Source organism: Lissotriton vulgaris, chromosome 3_1 (genome assembly GCF_964263255.1).
Source record: "Lissotriton vulgaris chromosome 3_1, aLisVul1.2, whole genome shotgun sequence".
Classification (NCBI taxonomy): domain Eukaryota; kingdom Metazoa; phylum Chordata; class Amphibia; order Caudata; family Salamandridae; genus Lissotriton; species Lissotriton vulgaris.
Genome location: NC_141689.1, coordinates 1775456046 through 1775473188, shown reverse-complemented (window position 1 = coordinate 1775473188; position 17143 = coordinate 1775456046).

The window sequence follows — 17143 nt, the reverse complement described above, 5'->3', positions numbered from 1 at the left end:
GAAAAGCAGAGGAAAAACGAATACATTTTTAGAAAACAAATACAGTTTTTAACAGAAAAATAAATCTCCGTAGACTTGGCCTCTTCAAACATAATAGCTATTAGGTTCATGTTTCAAACTTCAAAAAAAATTAGCCCAATTTTTTCCTTCTTTTTAGATGCCTTTGGACCTCTATGTCTTGCTAGCGAAAGTTCCATTACTCTTATTTCGTTTATCAAAGTACACCATTCTACTATATTTGGAGGTTCTTTTGAAATCCATGATCTTGCTATCACTAACCTGGCGCAAGCAAATATTATGGTTATTAAGTCTTTATATTGACAATTAACATCTTGAATGTCCAATAGCACCAAGTGTGCTGTAAGCAGTGGGGTAGGGATTTGTTTACTATTTAAAATATCCGTTATCCCCTGCCAGAATTTGATTAACCCTGGGCATGAAAAGGGCATATGCTCTATGCCAGCTGCTTCCGTGTCGCATTTCGGACATTTAGTTCTATCGGTTACTTGATTCCCCTGCGTCCAGCTAGATATTCTTTGTGGAGTGTAATATAGCTGCGTGATGGTTCTGTATAACTGTAACCTTAAATTAGAGGAATTAACTATTGTATTTATATGGCATAGTGAAGCAGCAATTTGTGTGGAATTTATATTCATGCCCAGTCTACAAGACCATTTAGATGCAATTTTAATACTATCATCATTTTTGCCACAAATTAAATGTCCATAGCCCTGGCTCATAAGGGATTTTATTTTTTCAGAGTATAGACATACTAATATGTCTGATTGGGCCACTTCAGATATTCTCATCTTTCGTAGCAGGTAATCTCTTATTTGGATATATTTAAAATACATATCATCATTTAAATTGAATAGGATTTTTAATGTGTCAAAATCCAAAAGACCATTTGGGCCATATAAATCACCAAAAATGCTAATGCCATGTCTAACCCAAAGATTTCCTGCCCCGTCTGAGAAAATGTCTGGAAGGCCTGGATTGCCCCATAGTCTGAGTTCGGCATTATAAAAAGATATCTTGTCAATGATCATGATTTGGTCCCAGATTTTTTTAATATGTTTAGCTGTCTTAAACTTAACTTGTTTGAAATAGTTAGGATCATGTAGACGAATTAGGAATTGGTTGCAATCAGGTCCCAACATGTACTGATGGTAGAATAGTGAGCTCTCATTTTTCATCAAACTTCTTATGCGACGAAAAAAGGTTGCAAGAAAATATAACTTAAAATCAGGAAAAGCAAGACCCCCCTTTTCGATTGGTAGCTCCAGGAATTTCATGGCTCTACGAGCTTTCTTGTAACCCCATAAGAAACTACTACAAACACCTTCCAGTTTAAAAAAAAAGAGTTTGCTAGGTTGTAAAGGTATGGCCCTAAATAAATATAGTAATTTGGGTAGTATCTTCATTTTTACAAGGTTAATACGCCCCACTAAGCTAAGCGGAATCTTGTGCCATTTTTTAAAGATTAGAGCAGTTTCTTTTAATAGAGAAATCGTAGTTCATGGTTATTATTTTGTCGATATTAGCTGCTAACTTGATTCCTAAGTATGTCGCACTTTGGCATATGCCAGGAATCGGCTCCGCTGGTTTATAATTAGCGATGACTTGTGTCTTGCTTACGTTTAGTTTATATCCTGACACATTGCCAAACTGTGTAGCTTCTTCGACTATTTCAGGTATGGCCCTAACTAGATCTGTCGTATATACCGCAATATCATCTGCGAAAGCAGTTATTTTTAGACTCTTCCCGCCATGATGAGTTGGAGTAATATTAACCTGTGCAGATAGTGAGTTTAAAAATGGCTCCAGAGACAGAGCAAAAACTAGAGGGGACAGAGGGCAGCCTTTCCTTGTTCCCCTCCCTATCTGGAAGTTCACTGACTCCCTTCCCCCATAGCTGATCTTGGCCAGCGGCTTATCGTAAAGTGAACAGACCCATTCCAGATAGTGGCCATGAATACCTATCTTCTTTAACACTTCCCACAGGTATTCCCAACCCACTCGGTCAAATGCCTTTTCCGCATCTAGCATGACCATTCCGAGTAGGGTGCGAGTAGTTGAGGCTATGTCAAAAGCTGTGATTGCAGTGTGTACATGGGCCGTGGTATCTCTTCCCATCACAAACCCATGTTACTGCAAGTTGACCAAATCCGGCAAGATGGGAGCTAGACGGTTTGCCAAAATGTTAGAAAATTCTTTTGCATCCGAATTGAGCAAAGATATCGGCGATAAGAGCCACACTCCTCCGGAGGTTTATTCTTTTTTAGAAAGAAAATTATTTTAGCTATTTTCCAAGATGATGGAGCCTTCCCAGATTTAGCTATAGAGTTTATGACTGTTTCTAGAAGAGGTAGTAATTCCTGCGCGCAGATTTTGTACAGTTCCAATGGTAGACAGTCCTCTCCAACTGCTTTTCCGAGGGGTAAAGCAGAAATGTCTAAATTTATTTCGCTTAGTGTTATTTTTGAGCTAAGTTGTTGAAGAGTTTCCATATTGATATCTCTTTGCGTTGATAAATATTCATTAAGTTTTGCAATATTGTCGCCTTAGTGGGTGCATTATCTGGGGTGTACAAATTTTGATAGTATCTAACAAACTGGTCTAAGATCTGATCTGGTTGTTCGTATTCGCATTGATCAGGACCTTTGATTGTTTTGATCTTAGTTCTTGATTTCTTATCAGCAGTCTTGAACGCCAGCAATTTACCGATTCTATCTGCACCTTCATATTGAGCCATTTTATACTTATGAATTTTGGTGCTGTATCTCTTTTTAAGAGTTTTTTTGATAGATGATTGTAGTTTACATAGCTCTATTATGAGCTCCTCATTTTTTGATTTTGCTTTTTTGATTTTGCTTGTGTAGTAGCTTCGGCAAGCTGCTGTTCTACTTGCAATATATTAAAGGTGATTATCTTCGTAGCTCGACGATTCTCGGCATTTGACCTCAAGATATATTGCTGAGCGAATCCCCTTATACTGCATTTACAAGTGTCCCATACTATATTTATAGTAGCTGAATTAATATTCAGCTCTATAAATTCTTTAATGTGCTCTTTTAGTAGTGTAATGAAGTGAGATTCTATGAGTAAGTATCTTGGAAATGTGAAATGTCGTGTCTCCCTGCTCTGATCCCTAATTTCAAATTCTAGTAAAATCGGATGTACTCCTTGGACATAATTCCATGTTGCAATAGTCAGCAATTTGGTCTGTTGCCCAAACCATGTCTATTCTGGAACAGGATCTATGGGGCGCCGAATAGTAAGTGTGTCCCGCTATAAGAGGGTATTTAGAGCGCCATACATCTTTCAAATTGTGCAATCTGCCAAGTTCCAAAATTGCAGACCTAACCTTGCGCATCCTGTTTAAGGAGCCCTGTCCAGTAGAATGTATTTTGTAGTTGATAACACAGTTAAAATCACCCATGACCAAAACCTCACCCTCCCATTCTAATAGCTCTATACTTAGCTGTTCATTCAGTTTAGGGTCATCTATATAAGGCCCATATACCACGCATAAAACACATTTTTTACATTCAAATTGGACTTGAGCAATTGCCCACCTTCCCCGTGTATCTGAAGCTGTCTTAAGAATTTCAATCGCTATTCGTTTCAGTTTTAGGATTGCCACCCCCCTGATTGAAGCTCCTAAAGTTGAGCATACCACCAGCTCATAGCTCATTTGGGATAATAATTTTCTATCCTGATGATTAATATGGGTTTCTGAAAAAAGCGCGAAGTGGGGTTTATACATGTCAACCTCCTCTTGTACCAATCTCCTCTTTTGCTTGCTATTGAGGCCTGCAACATTCCAAACTAATAGTTTTAACTTAAACATATCTTAAATTAGTACTAGTGCCTTTGATTTTCCTCTGTATATAGTCTTTATTAAATAAACATGACTTGCTTTTGTCTAGTACATATTTCTTTCTTGCAATACAATTTTTCCCCTTTTTCTGTAACCCACCCTTACCCGCTAACTCTCCCCACCCTCTCACCCTCAGGTCCCTAAGGGGGGAGCACACCTCTATCCCTCGCTGTAGGGGCAGCGCAGTGAAGTGATAAGCATGGAGACTACCCCACCTGCTTCCAAAATAAAGTCTTCAATTAGTCAAGGAGGAAAAGCGAGGGAAAAAAAAGAAAGAGACAGAAGAGAAGAAAAGAGAGGAGAAGAAAGGAAGAGAGAGGAAAAAGTGGAAAATGCGGAAAAATGTGGGAAAAGTTCAACCAAAAATGTGCCTCCATTTAGCACTGCAAATTCAAATAGTGCTCAGATAGTCAAATAATCAGTACAATGTCCTGTTGATGTTGTTTCAATTGTCTCTCTCTGTTGTGAACTTTTCTAGGGCTTGGACCGCCTCTTCTGGTTCCATAAAGAATAATGACTGGCCGTTTCTGATAACCTTAAGGCGGGCAGGTTCTTGTAAGTAAATCGTACAACCTATAGCCTTAAAAAAGTCTATGAACTTGCGAAGCTCCCAGCGCCGGTCCATTGTGCCCTTACTCAAGTCTGTATTTACAACAAGGGGTGGTGAGGGACAGAGTCTCTGAATTAAGCAGAAAGCTCTCACCCAGTCAAGAGATCAGGGCTAGATCCAACACCGTTTTTTAGCTCACTGCACCATCCCAGTTTCAGAACCTGGCTGTATGCAAATTAGTCTGTTCCTGTCCCAGTGCATGATGGGAACAGGGCAAACCAAACTACAAAAGCCAATTCTTACACTGGGAAGGAAACAAGCTCCCGGGGACCGGTTTCTGGCATTACAGCCGTCTTCGGCCCGGTTTGCTTGAATCCTGATGGTGCAATGAGCAAGGGTCTCACATCTGAGAATACCCTTCCACGCTTAGGGTGGACAAAAATATTTACAACAAGGGGTGGTGAGGGACAGAGTCTCTGAATTAAGCAGAAAGCTCTCACCCAGTCAAGAGATCAGGGCTAGATCCAACACCGTTTTTTAGCTCACTGCACCATCCCAGTTTCAGAACCTGGCTGTATGCAAATTAGTCTGTTCCTGTCCCAGTGCATGATGGGAACAGGGCAAACCAAACTACAAAAGCCAATTCTTACACTGGGAAGGAAACAAGCTCCCGGGGACCGGTTTCTGGCATTACAGCCGTCTTCGGCCCGGTTTGCTTGAATCCTGATGGTGCTTACTCAAGTCTGAGCGCACAAAAAAAAGTAATATTATCAATAGTGACCGGGCTATTAGGTTTAGCTTTAAGAGACACTTCTTGTCTCAACAAAAAGTTCCCAAAATATATCAAAACGGTCTAGGAAATGTATTATTTTTATTCTTTTGAAAGAGAGGCAGTCTATGTACCCGCTGCAATTGGGAATCCCAGTCCCAATCCGATAAGTCACCAAAGGCTTTTTGAAATAATTTCACAACAAAAGATCTGGGGTCTGCCCCCTCCGTGCCTTCGGGAATTCCAAAAAGTCTACGGTTATGTCTGCGCGCCCTATTTTCCATGTCCTCCCCATTGGCTTCCAGTTTAGATACTCGTATTGAATGAGATCTTGTTAGTGATTGCGATCGGATTGCGCCTTCTTCCACTTCCACAACCCGTTGTTTTAGATCCTCCATCTCCTGCGTGACCCCTCCAAGCTTTTGACACACTTCGCTCATAAATGCCTGCAGTTTGGTGTCCTCTCTTAACTGCAGAAAGTGTTGTTGGCTTTCTTGTCTTTGTGCCAAGAGAGTCTTCATGATTAGATCCGCAGAGGCAATATTTAAATGATCTACTGTTTGCGTCGTTGGTTGAGCCTGCAATTGGCTTAATAGGTTGCTATGATCTGAGGTTGAGGCCGGCTTGTCGACTAAAGGAGAGTTAGGGGTTGTGTTTACTTTCTCTACTTCGGTGTTTGATAGTTCGGAAAGACAATTATCGGTTTCTATATCAATCGGAGTTGAACTTAGCCTTGAGCTTGTTGGATCTATTTGTGGGCTAATAAAGATGTTCGTTGTTGGATTGCTCTTCAAGATCGCAGAGAGAGATAGAGTTGGAACTGAGGTATTAAGCTGTATAGCCATAGCGGAGTCCACGTCGCTGAGTCCAATATTAGTCAACAAAGTTAGCAACACTGTTATACCCGCGTTCGTTGATGTTAGCGTTTTTGTAGACTCCATTCTGGGAGGAATGTTTTTGTCTCTTAGGTGCAAATCTTCCTCAGGACTTGCTCCAGAGAGCCTTAAAGCCATATTCTTTACCCCCCCTCTTGGCTTCAATCCATTTTCTCAGCAGGCTATCAGCAACTATAGCCTTTCGCCCCTTCTTAGTTACAGTAGGGTCTTTAATCTGTGGTTTACGAACTGTCGTTTTTTGTTTGATTTTAGCTTTCAGTTTTGCTTTTCTTAAGCCGGATATTTTACAGACATTAGATCTGTTGCATGTGGTTTCTGTATCGGATTCAACCTCATCGAAAATCTCTTCGTAATCAGGATTTGAGCCCTCCTCAGCTATCTCCATTGCGTCAGTAAGTATGCACTCTGAAGTGTTCTTTCCCGGTAGGATTTCGCCGAGTTGTTTCTCAGAGGTTGATTCGACTGCGTCTGATTCTACTGCCGTCGGGATTGTTTGTGCTGCGTCAGTATGACTGGTTGGGTCGACACCAATGCATGTAGGACCATGAGATGTTGCCTGTAAACTAGTTAAGTAAGCATTTGTGTTTGCCATGATTTCGGCAGCTTCTGGGTCTAGCATGTCGCTTCCATTGTCCCTTGTATGCCTCGTGTCAGATTCGCCCTCTATATAGAGTTCAGCCTTATCAGCCTTATCAGCCTTATCATTGTCCTTAGAAATCTCTTTGCCTGTATCAGCTACGGTTATAAGGGCTGTGTTCGCAACTTTTGCAGCATCTAATTCATTATTGCCTGTTCCCTCTGATTCACCTAGGGAAAGCAGGCTCGAGTGATTTAGAGTTTCACCGCTACGAGCAGATAGTTCATTGTTATTACTGGCGCTTGTAACTAGCATAGCAGGGCAGAGTATTTGTTTGTCAACCGCGATATTAGCTATACCTTTAGTTCCGGTGTTTGCACTCGTAGCTGCCTTAGTTTTAGCTACAGAGTCCCCCAGTGTAGATTTAATATCGCAGGCAGACATCGTACCTGAGCCGTCGAGTTTCCCCGTCTTTCCAATCCTTCCAGTGCGAGTGGAGCGGGTATTCTGCCACGATGTCATCAGTCCTGCTGCGTGCCTCAGCTCTGTTGTTGGAAACGGCGTTCGGTCTTCGTTCGATAATACACACAGCTGAGAGGAGAGTAGGACGAGACCCGCCCCGCTGCACGCCCTGCACACCCTGCTGGGCGCTCGAAGAGGGCCGGCCCCTCTGAGTCTCCAGACCGGCAGAATACTTCTGCTCAAGCGGCAAACGAGCTGAAGCATCAATAACTGATTACGGTGAGAAACAGCTTCCGTAGAATTGCTTTTTCTATTTAGAAGGTATGAATGGTTCTTAAGGCTTTCTCCTTCTGCTCGTAAGTTTGCTTTCTTTCCTGAAGCCGAAATGTTCGTAAAGCTGGCGTTAGACAGGCTCTGAGGTTCTGTGTAAATTTCTCTTGAATATCCCAGCTTCAGGATCTTATAGCGCTAATACAAACGCTACACAAACACTTTTCCTCGTAGTTTCTGGAAGCGGTGGAGAGCTACTCCATGCTGTCTCCTTCACCTGGCGGCTTCAACCCGCCATCTTGACTCCTACCCGATACACTCCTCCTCCACTATCCTTTTCAAGCGAAATTAACAGACGAACATGTTCACTTCTCAAATTCCATATTAAACTATACTAATATACTACCCAAATAACTGAATAACAAATCCACTACTCAAATTACTTCTTCTTTTTTTTTTCTATACTAATTTTCAACAGTAATCCTTTATTGGTTCCGGAGTGGCGTGCTACTCACCAGAAAAGCGATTCAACACCCATCAGTGGTAACAAGTGCTATATGAATGCAAATCTTTCTTCCCCTTTTATCCCTCCGCTATCCTTCTCACTCCAAGTAACTGACTAATATCCACCACTGAAATTACTTCATATTTCACCATATTAATTCACCACTAATCCTTTGTAGGTTTCCTGAATAGCGCTATATAAATACAAACCTTTGTCCTTCTCTATCCTTCTGCTATCATTCCAAATCCAAATAACTGACTAACCTATCCACCACTTAAAATGTACTTGCATGTTTCACTGTAATAATTCAACACTAATCCTCTAGGGGTCCCGGAGTAGCATGCTACTCGCTGAAAAAGTGCTTCGACACCTCGTATGGGGTAGTAAGCGCTATATAAATGCAATTACAATACAATACAATTAAATTAATAAGGGCACGCTTCAGCTTTGTTGGAAAGCTAAGCATTACACATTGGATATCACTGGACGAAGTGTACAAGGGACTAGCTATACAGCCCACATGTGTGCCGACCCAAATGGATAAACCCCCCGGTCTGCCCCTCTCTCTTATAACTGCTGGTATATTAAATGTCGCAAATACTTTATGCAATTGTCCATTTCCCAAGTTTCTTGGAACATGCAGATGTCATACTGGTCCACAAAAAGTCCCCAATCAGGACAAGAAAGTTTACCCTTGAGGCCAGCCACGTTCCAAGACAGGATCTTCAACTTTCTCCCTGTATATAGCATTGCTCTGGGGGGATCAGTGCTGTGTGCAGTTACAATGGGTGGGTTTGCCCCAAGTGTGGTATTATTGGGAGAGGCAGAAGGATTGAGAAATATGGGTCCGGGAGATCTCACGGATCTGCAGGGCCCTTGGACCCCTGCAAGGTGGCTACAACCCGAGCCTGCGTTTCTGGCCCTAGCTCTGAGTGGGAGGGATGGCTTAGATCCCCATGTCCAGACTCCACTCGTCCTCTCGGGGGCGTCAGAATACTCTTTCCATAGCCCAATCCCTCTATCCCTGATTGTCAGTCCACTTCTTCCAAAGCTCCAAATCTGTTGGTTACAGGCAAATTATAGAATATGGGTCGGATGGAAGAGTGCCTGTAGTCAGCGTTCTGATGGTCAATAGGCTGCCTATCATAACCTGAGATTACATCTGCCCTACCGGAGTTATAGCAGTGAGAGTAAAAATGGTCAGGCGGGAAAGCTCTCACCTCTGTGTGGGACTCTGTGGGGCTACATTTATGAATTAGTAGCCTTCGTACAGTCAGGGGATTTTTAAAATTAATAACCACACAATCCCCTTGGATTGTTTTTTTACTAGATCCCACCCTAGCAACTCTCCGGACCACTAACATTTCCCCAGCCCTTTCATAGGGGAACTGCCAATGTTTTGCTAACCAAAGCAGACTCTCATTCCTCAAATCTAGTTGTGATTCCGTCTGGGTGTTATTAAGTAGTAGTACCCCTGCCAGGATGATCACATAGGGTGATGAAGCTGGTGGAAGATTTATGATTGGCTGGGTAACTGCTTCCAACATACCCACTGGGCACTCTCCCCTCCCCGACTCTTCTCTACTTGTGCTAGGCCCTGATACACTGTTGGTACTTTGGTGGGTACTCTGGGTGGTATCGGTTATAGCATTATTCCCAGCCTCACAGTGAGGTTTCCTCATTGTTGGGTTCACGGTCCGTTCTTGTGCCCTCTGTGGACCAGGGCGCTGAGGGGTACAACTGATGTCTTGGCTAGTGATCGGCTGAATAATGGGGTCTTGAGTCCTGGGTGTCACTTGATTGTCTAAGGGAGCCCGGATGGTAGAGTCTATCTGGCAACTGGAACCACCCCCCCACGGTGCAGATTGTATTGTGTTGGCACTGACTTGCATTTGCCTTGAATCCCACATAGGTGTCAGTGTATTTACTTGTTCAATTAAAGGGGCAACGTCTTCCTTTAGAACATCTCTGAATTGGGTCAGCAGGTCTGCCAGTAGGGTCTGAGCCCAAGATGGATACTTTAAATCTATACCGGTGATGACAGTAGATTCTGTTGTTGAATTTTACGTGGGTGTGTGTTCTGCACTTGCCTCGTGCCCCCCTTTCGCTTTCTTGCTTTTAGGTGCCCCCCAACTGCTTGCTTACGTTTCCCATTTTTGCGAGTGCCTGAGCCCGCATCCCCTTTCTAGTTACAATTGTCGAGACAGTTGCTTGTTGTGAGGGGGACGGGGGAGCATTTTCAGTATGTGAGGGTACTGCAGGATTAATGTTAGGAGTAGGTGAAACTACTAGTGGAAAGGAGAGATCAGGAGTTATTGACAGACGCCTTTCAGTACGTACTATTTCTGTTGTAACAGCCTATGGCCCTCTGTAGCATTTTGTCAATTGAGGTTGGGAGGGGCGGGAAAAAGGGTTTACTTGGGCCCGGGATTTTTTAGTAACACAAGTACGTTTCCCCAAACACAATATGACCGCCCTTAATGCAAATCAAACAGTCCAGTGGGCAATAAACAAACACACAAGCCTATAAACTATATAATAAGGAAGGAAGCCGAAAGTATTCGTTCTGCTCATAGGTAGAGGTAACCATTAATCTATACCCCTTGAGGTCACAGTAGATGTAGTCAAACAACCATAAGCATACAACATTTAAACTTTATGATGGTAAGGGGTTGCCAAGAAGGACCCAGTGTATTTGCCGTGGAGGGAGTGTTTGTCAAAATGGTCCTGCAGTAAAGTATTGAGTACTGCTCTGCCGCTTACACCTGCGGCGTATGTTCTTCCTTTAGCACAGATCTCTAGAGTCCACTGCAAAATAGTTGGAATCAAAGGGGGTGGCCCTGTCCTGCCTCTTCCTGTCAATGACGGGCAAGGACGGGCCCGCCCCTGGCCTGGGCTTCGCCAGGGTGCGGCCCCTGTGTGTCTCGCGCCACGGGAAAGATAGCAGCGCTTTTGAGCACGTGTCGAGCTCCTCCCCCACACCTGAAGCAGCTGGACGCAGGGCACCCTGGGACTTGGAGTCCTACCAGGGTCTAGTGCGGCTCTGCGAGGATGGTAGGTGCGGCTCTGGAGGGAGGTGAAGGTCGAAGTATTACACCCTGGGACGAAATTTCAACCAGGGTGTTGCTGGTGCCACAAACTCTCCCCTGCAGACAAGAAAACAGCTTCCCAAGACCCGCGTCACTGGAAAGATAGCAGCGCTTTTGAGCGCATGTTGAGCTCCTCCCCCACACCTGAAGCAGCTGGATTAAGTCGCAGGGCACCCTGGGACTTGGAGTCCCACCAGGGTCTAGTGCGGCTCTGCGAGGATGGTCGGTGCGGCTCTGGAGGGAGGTGGAGGTTGAAGTATTACACCCTGGGACGAAATTCCCACCAGGGCGTTGCTGGTGCTACAATCTCTCCCCCGCAGACAAGAAAACAGCTTCCCAAGACCAGCGCCGCGGGAAAGATAGCAGCGCTTATGAGCGCGTGTTGAGCTCCTCCCCAACACCTGAAGCAGCTGGATTAAGTCGCAGGGCACCCTGAGACTTGGAGACCCACCAGGGTCTAGTGCGGCTCTGCGAGGATGGTAGCTGCAGCTCTGGAGGGAGGTGAAGGTCAAAGTATTACACCCTGGGACGAAATTCCCACCAGGGTGTTGCTGGTGCCACAAACTCTCCCCCGCAGACAGGAAAACAGCTTCCCAAGACGCGCCAAGTAGTCTATCAAAGGCCGCATATGTAGGCGGAATGTCCAAGTTCCTAAATAGTGTGCAGAATATGCCTCAAAGGCTGGTGGGTCTATGGGGGCTCGTAGTTGATTACCCAGATGAGGGTTGGAGGGGGATAGATGATATTGTGATTCCCCTGTTGTTATTATTCGTATATTACTTAAGAGTGCCACCACGTTACTGCAACTCTTCTGTTGAAGTTTGTGTCATGTTTGTGTTCCAGGGTGAAGGAATAGTGCACAACATTTTGGTGCACAGTGTTAGCATTAGTTACCATATGTTGTAACAGGTCTTGTCAATTAGTGTGGAGTTGGTAATGCACCGTGGGGGTATTGTAATGGTATTTGAATGTTTAGCTGCTTAGTTCATCACTCTATAAGCGGTGTTTGTTGTAGCCATGAGTACCTGGGTTTCTCAGACTTGTGAGTTATGCCATAGTGCAAATATCAACACCTATTAAGTTTATTGGGATTTCCAGAAATGCATCATAAGGATGAGGCTATCGTGCCATCTGTAGCCATGGGATTTCATCATTTAGACCAATGTCCTATGTGCGTAAGCGATACACCAAACGTTGTTCCCTGACATGCAGGTTTCTGGTGATGTCCGTTTTTTGTTTTCTCATCACTTCTAGCACTACCCATTGTAGATCTGATTCATTATGGTCCAACGTACGCTACTCCAGCGTAGAAGTGTGAATAAATAGGCCGGGGCACTTCTGTGAAGGCCAACGGGTCTGCCAGAGCGGTGGCCCTCACCCTACCATGTGGCTGTCGCCATGACCGCAGGCCTCCTCGACACAGGCCCCCTGCGAACCCAGCGGCACAGCACCACAGAGTTATGTCTGTACAGCCTGCTGCCTTCGATGTACAGTGCAGACAACAGGGCTCACAATTCAGATCGAGTCGCGATTGCAGATGACGCAGTCCAGTAGGCAACAGACATCGCTACAGTGTGGCCCGTCCGGACCACGCCTCATCGCAGGCTGCGTACACTCTGAGTGCCAGAGTTACCACTAACTCAGTGCACCACAAGTCAATGCCACGTGGCCTTATTGATGCAGAATTCAATAGACAAAAGACATTGCTCCCAGTACTGCCCGCCTGGACCACGCATCATCGCAGGCTTCGCACACGCTGGTTGCTTCAGGTACCACTAACTGTGCAGCTCAACTCAACGCCACATGGCTGTGGGTCCTTGCTGACCGCTACTTCTGGCCTACACTGCGGTCAGCAGGGCTCACAATTAAAATTGAGTCTTGATTCATTAATTACAGAGTCCAGTAGGCAACTAACGACAACCTCCCTAAAACCTACATAATATCCTTTTAGTATCCTTGCTTCAAGAACTTTTTTATATCAATTATAGCTTTAGTACAATGACCAAATTCATCTTGCAAGTCCAAAGGAACACTGAATGGCAGTCTACACTGCGGGCAGCAGAGCTCACAGTTCAAATTCAGTTTTGATTTATTTATTGCAGTGAACTGTACTCTATGTCATTGGAGTTTCTTAAGAGGAAGTGACATAAAGCATTCCTCGATGTCTGTGCTGACTACTGCCTTCAATCTACTCTGTGGACAGCAGGGCTCACAATTCAGATCGAGTACGATTGCAGATGATGCAGTCCAGTAGGCAACAGACATTGCTCCCAGTGTGGCCCGCCCGTACCACGCATCATCGCTGGCTGCACACGCTGAGCACCACAGCTACCACTAACTCTATGCAGCTCAAGTCAATGCCACGTGGCTGTGGGCACTTCCTGACCGCTGCCTCTGACCTACACTGCAGTCAGCACGGCTCACAATTCAAGATTAGTACCAATGCAAATCGTGTAAGAGACTATAATTGGTTAAGAAAACCAAATGCTCCCAATCTGTGCAGCTCAAATGAATGCCACATGGCTCTGGCTCTTTGCTGACCGTTGCCGCTGGCCTACACTGTGGTCAGTAGGGCTCACAATTCAAATTAATTAATTTCAGAGTTCAGTAGGCATCTAACTATAATGTCCCTGAAACCTACATATTTCAGCAGTGTATTGTATAAATGTTTCATCTGTTGTTCCATACACCTACACTATGGTAAGCAGAGCTCACAATTTAAATTGAGACATGATTTATTTATTGCAGAGAATTGTACCCTATGTCCTTGAATTTTGTCAAGAGCAAGTGACAAAAAGCATTCCTCCATGTCCGTGCTGACTACTGCCTTCGATCTACACTGCGGACAGCAGGGCTTACAGTTCTGATCACGTTACGATTGCAGATGATATAGTCCACTAGGCAACAGACATTGCTACCAGTGCGGCCATCCCGGACCACGATTCATCGCTGGCTGTGCACAGGCTGAATGCTTCTGATGCCCCTATCTCAGTCCACCACAACTCATGGACCATTTATAATACAATCTTTTGTGTATAACTTAAGATCTGCTGCCCCTACCTCAGTGTACCACAAGTCATGGACCCTTTACGATAGAATCCTTTGTGTATTATATCACATCTGGTGCCCCTACCTTAGTGCAGCACAAATCATTGACCCTTCATGATTGAATCCCTGTGTGTAATCCGATGATTACTGTTGTACTTGTTGCCAGCACCAACCATTCCCTGAGGGCTGGCATACACTCACCCCACACGCATCCAGCACAGACGTCACTGGATATGTGACCCTGGTAATAAAAAGGAGTCGACCACACGTGCCCATACCCAGTTCCACTATCAATCTGTGTCCATGTGTTCAGTATGTATGCATGATGCTGCCCCTGGGCCCTACCACATTTCATTGTGCTGTGGACAGTGTATGCCACCTTGTTACCACTAGCAGTGTGAAAACTTTGCTTATTTAACTTTGTCTCGGTCATTGTATGAGTGCGTAGGTAGAGCCTTGATCATTAGAGTACTGCAAGGAGAGTGTATAGTGAATTTATAAGTGCTTGGGGATTGGCGGAGTGATTGTGCAAGTACATATGTTGGCGCAGCCTAACCCACGAGCATGAGCTTGGCTCTAATTGCCTGTCCTCCATGTGCCAAAAACTGAAACTTCAACTTTGCATGGCCCTGCATTGCTACAGTTGCAACACACCACTGAATGTGCAATGAACATTCATATTCACACAGATGTGTCATGCTGACCAGCTTTCATGTGTGGAAGTATGCATGAATGTAGGGTCAGCGATTACCCGTACCTTCCATGTTGGCCACGTTGTGGGACTTGGGTCACAGAGTGACACATTGGCAGTTGCAACCCGGGTGACGGCAGCACTACAACAGGGACACCCGTATCAGTTGATTCCTCATACTACCCAGGACCGAACCATGCCCATAGCTCCAGAGTCATCTTCACAGCCTCACACAGCACTGGCATAAGTCAGGCCAGCCCACTTCGCTTACACTTACAGGGAGGGACGACAACACTACAAGGTCCATGTTTTCACTGCAGTGATCTGCTGGTCACATGCCTAGTTGTCAGTGCGCCACAGCCACTCCCTCAAGGCTGGTATCCACCCACAACACACCCATCCAGCACAGGCGTCACAGGACACTTGACCCTGCCAATAAAAAAGACTGGGCGCACGTGATCTACACCATTTCAGACTTGCTGGCACCAGATGCACTGCGGCTGGCAAAGGCACACTGCCACGGGATGGTTACTTCGGTCCACTGAGGTTGGGGTACTGTAAGTGCTGAGCAGCCTGTGATGATGCCCCGTCCCGGCGGTCCGGACAGGTCAGCTTTTGTGTGCCCTGCTGGACGACAGTGTAGGCCTAAACAGCGGGGGCCTACCGCCACTTGGCATGGCTTCGCTGGTCACAGAGTGCCACATCAAGAGCTGAGCGGGTGTGCAGCCTACGATGATGCGTGGCCTCAATACACCATCCTAGCAATCAAGACCCGTTTTGAATTATGAGCTTGGCTAGACCACATGTACGCCACGGCTGAGGAGGTTGCTTCGGCACGTGGTGGACCCTCTTCGACACACGGCGGTGGCGAAAGGAGAGCAGTGAGGCCTGGGTGCGTAGGGGCGGGTAGTCACCTCTGGGCGGTGGGAGTGGATGGTGTGCAGGAGCCTGGGTGAGCAGGGGCTGGACAACGGTAAAAGCGTGTGCAGGCGTATGTACTCTGCCATTACTGATTCTATACTATGTTTCAGATGAGTGAGCTTGAGGGCGGCAGTATGTCCCAGCACGTGGTTGGAGACACACCGGTGGCAGAAACGTGAGCAGTGAGGCCTGGGTGTGCAGGGGAGGGCAGACACTCCTTGGCAGCAGGAGTGGATAGTCTGCAGCAGCCTGGGTCCGCAGGGGTAGGCAGACACCTCTCGGCAGCGGAAGTGGATTGCGTGCAGCAGCCTGGGTGCACAGGGGCAGGCAGACACCTCTGGGTGGTGGGAGTGGATGGTGTGCAGCAGCTTGGGTGTGGATGGTGTGCAGCAGCCTGGGTGCATGTGCAGTCGTATGTACTCTGCCATTACTGATTCTATGCTATGTTTCAGATGAGTGAGCTTGACTGCTGCAGTATGTCCCGGCACGTGGTTGGAGACACACCAGTGGCGGAAAGGTGAGCTGTGAGGGTTTTGTCCGGAGTGTCGGCGCTCCCTCTCCCTCTCCATCTCTTTCTTTCTCTCTCTCACACTCTTTTTTTCTTTCTCTCTCTCACTCTCACTCTCCCTCTCAATCTCTTCCTTTCTCTCTCTCACACTCTTTCTCTCTTTCCCTCTCTCTTCCTCTCCTCACTCTTTCTCTCTTTCTCTCTCTCTTCCTCTCTCTTACTCTTTCTCTTTCACTATTTCTCTCTATCTCTTCCTCTCTCACTCTCTTTCTCTCTGTCTTCCTCTCTCACTCTTTCTTTCTTTATCTCTCTCTTCCTCTCTCTCACTCTTTCTCTCTCACTTTTGATGGGCGCATAACACGCAATCTTATCTTGCGTTTTGTCTTGCAGGCTGTGATTCACAGATTGTAGGCCCCCCGACACAGGCCTCCCGCCATGTGGCGATACCTTCAGTTCCACTGAGTTAGTACCACCAGAGCTCAGCGGGTGTGCAGGCTGCGGCAAAAGGTGGGCGGTGAGGCCTGGGGCGGGCAGTCACCTCTGGGCAGTGGGAGTGGATGGTGTGCAGCAGCCTGGGTGTGCAGGGACGGGACAGAGATAAAAGCGTGTGCTGTCATATGTACTCTGCCATTACTGATTCTATACTATGTTTCAGATGAGTGAGCTGGAGGGCAGCAGTATGTCCTGGCATGTGGTTGGAGACACACCGGTGGTGGAAAGGTGAGCTGTAAGGGTTTTTTCCGGAGTGTCGGCACTCACTCTCCCTCTCCATCTCTTCCTTTCTCTCTCTCACACTCTTTCTCTCTTTCTACCTCTCTCTCACTCTTTCTCTCTATCTTTCTTCCTCTCTCACTCTTTCTCTCTCTCTCCTTTCGGTGCAGTGATCTGTTCTCGACCATTGGCATATCAAGACCCAGAATAAAATGTGCAACCTTCACGTCATGGGCCCTCTTGGACACACGCCGGTGGCAGAA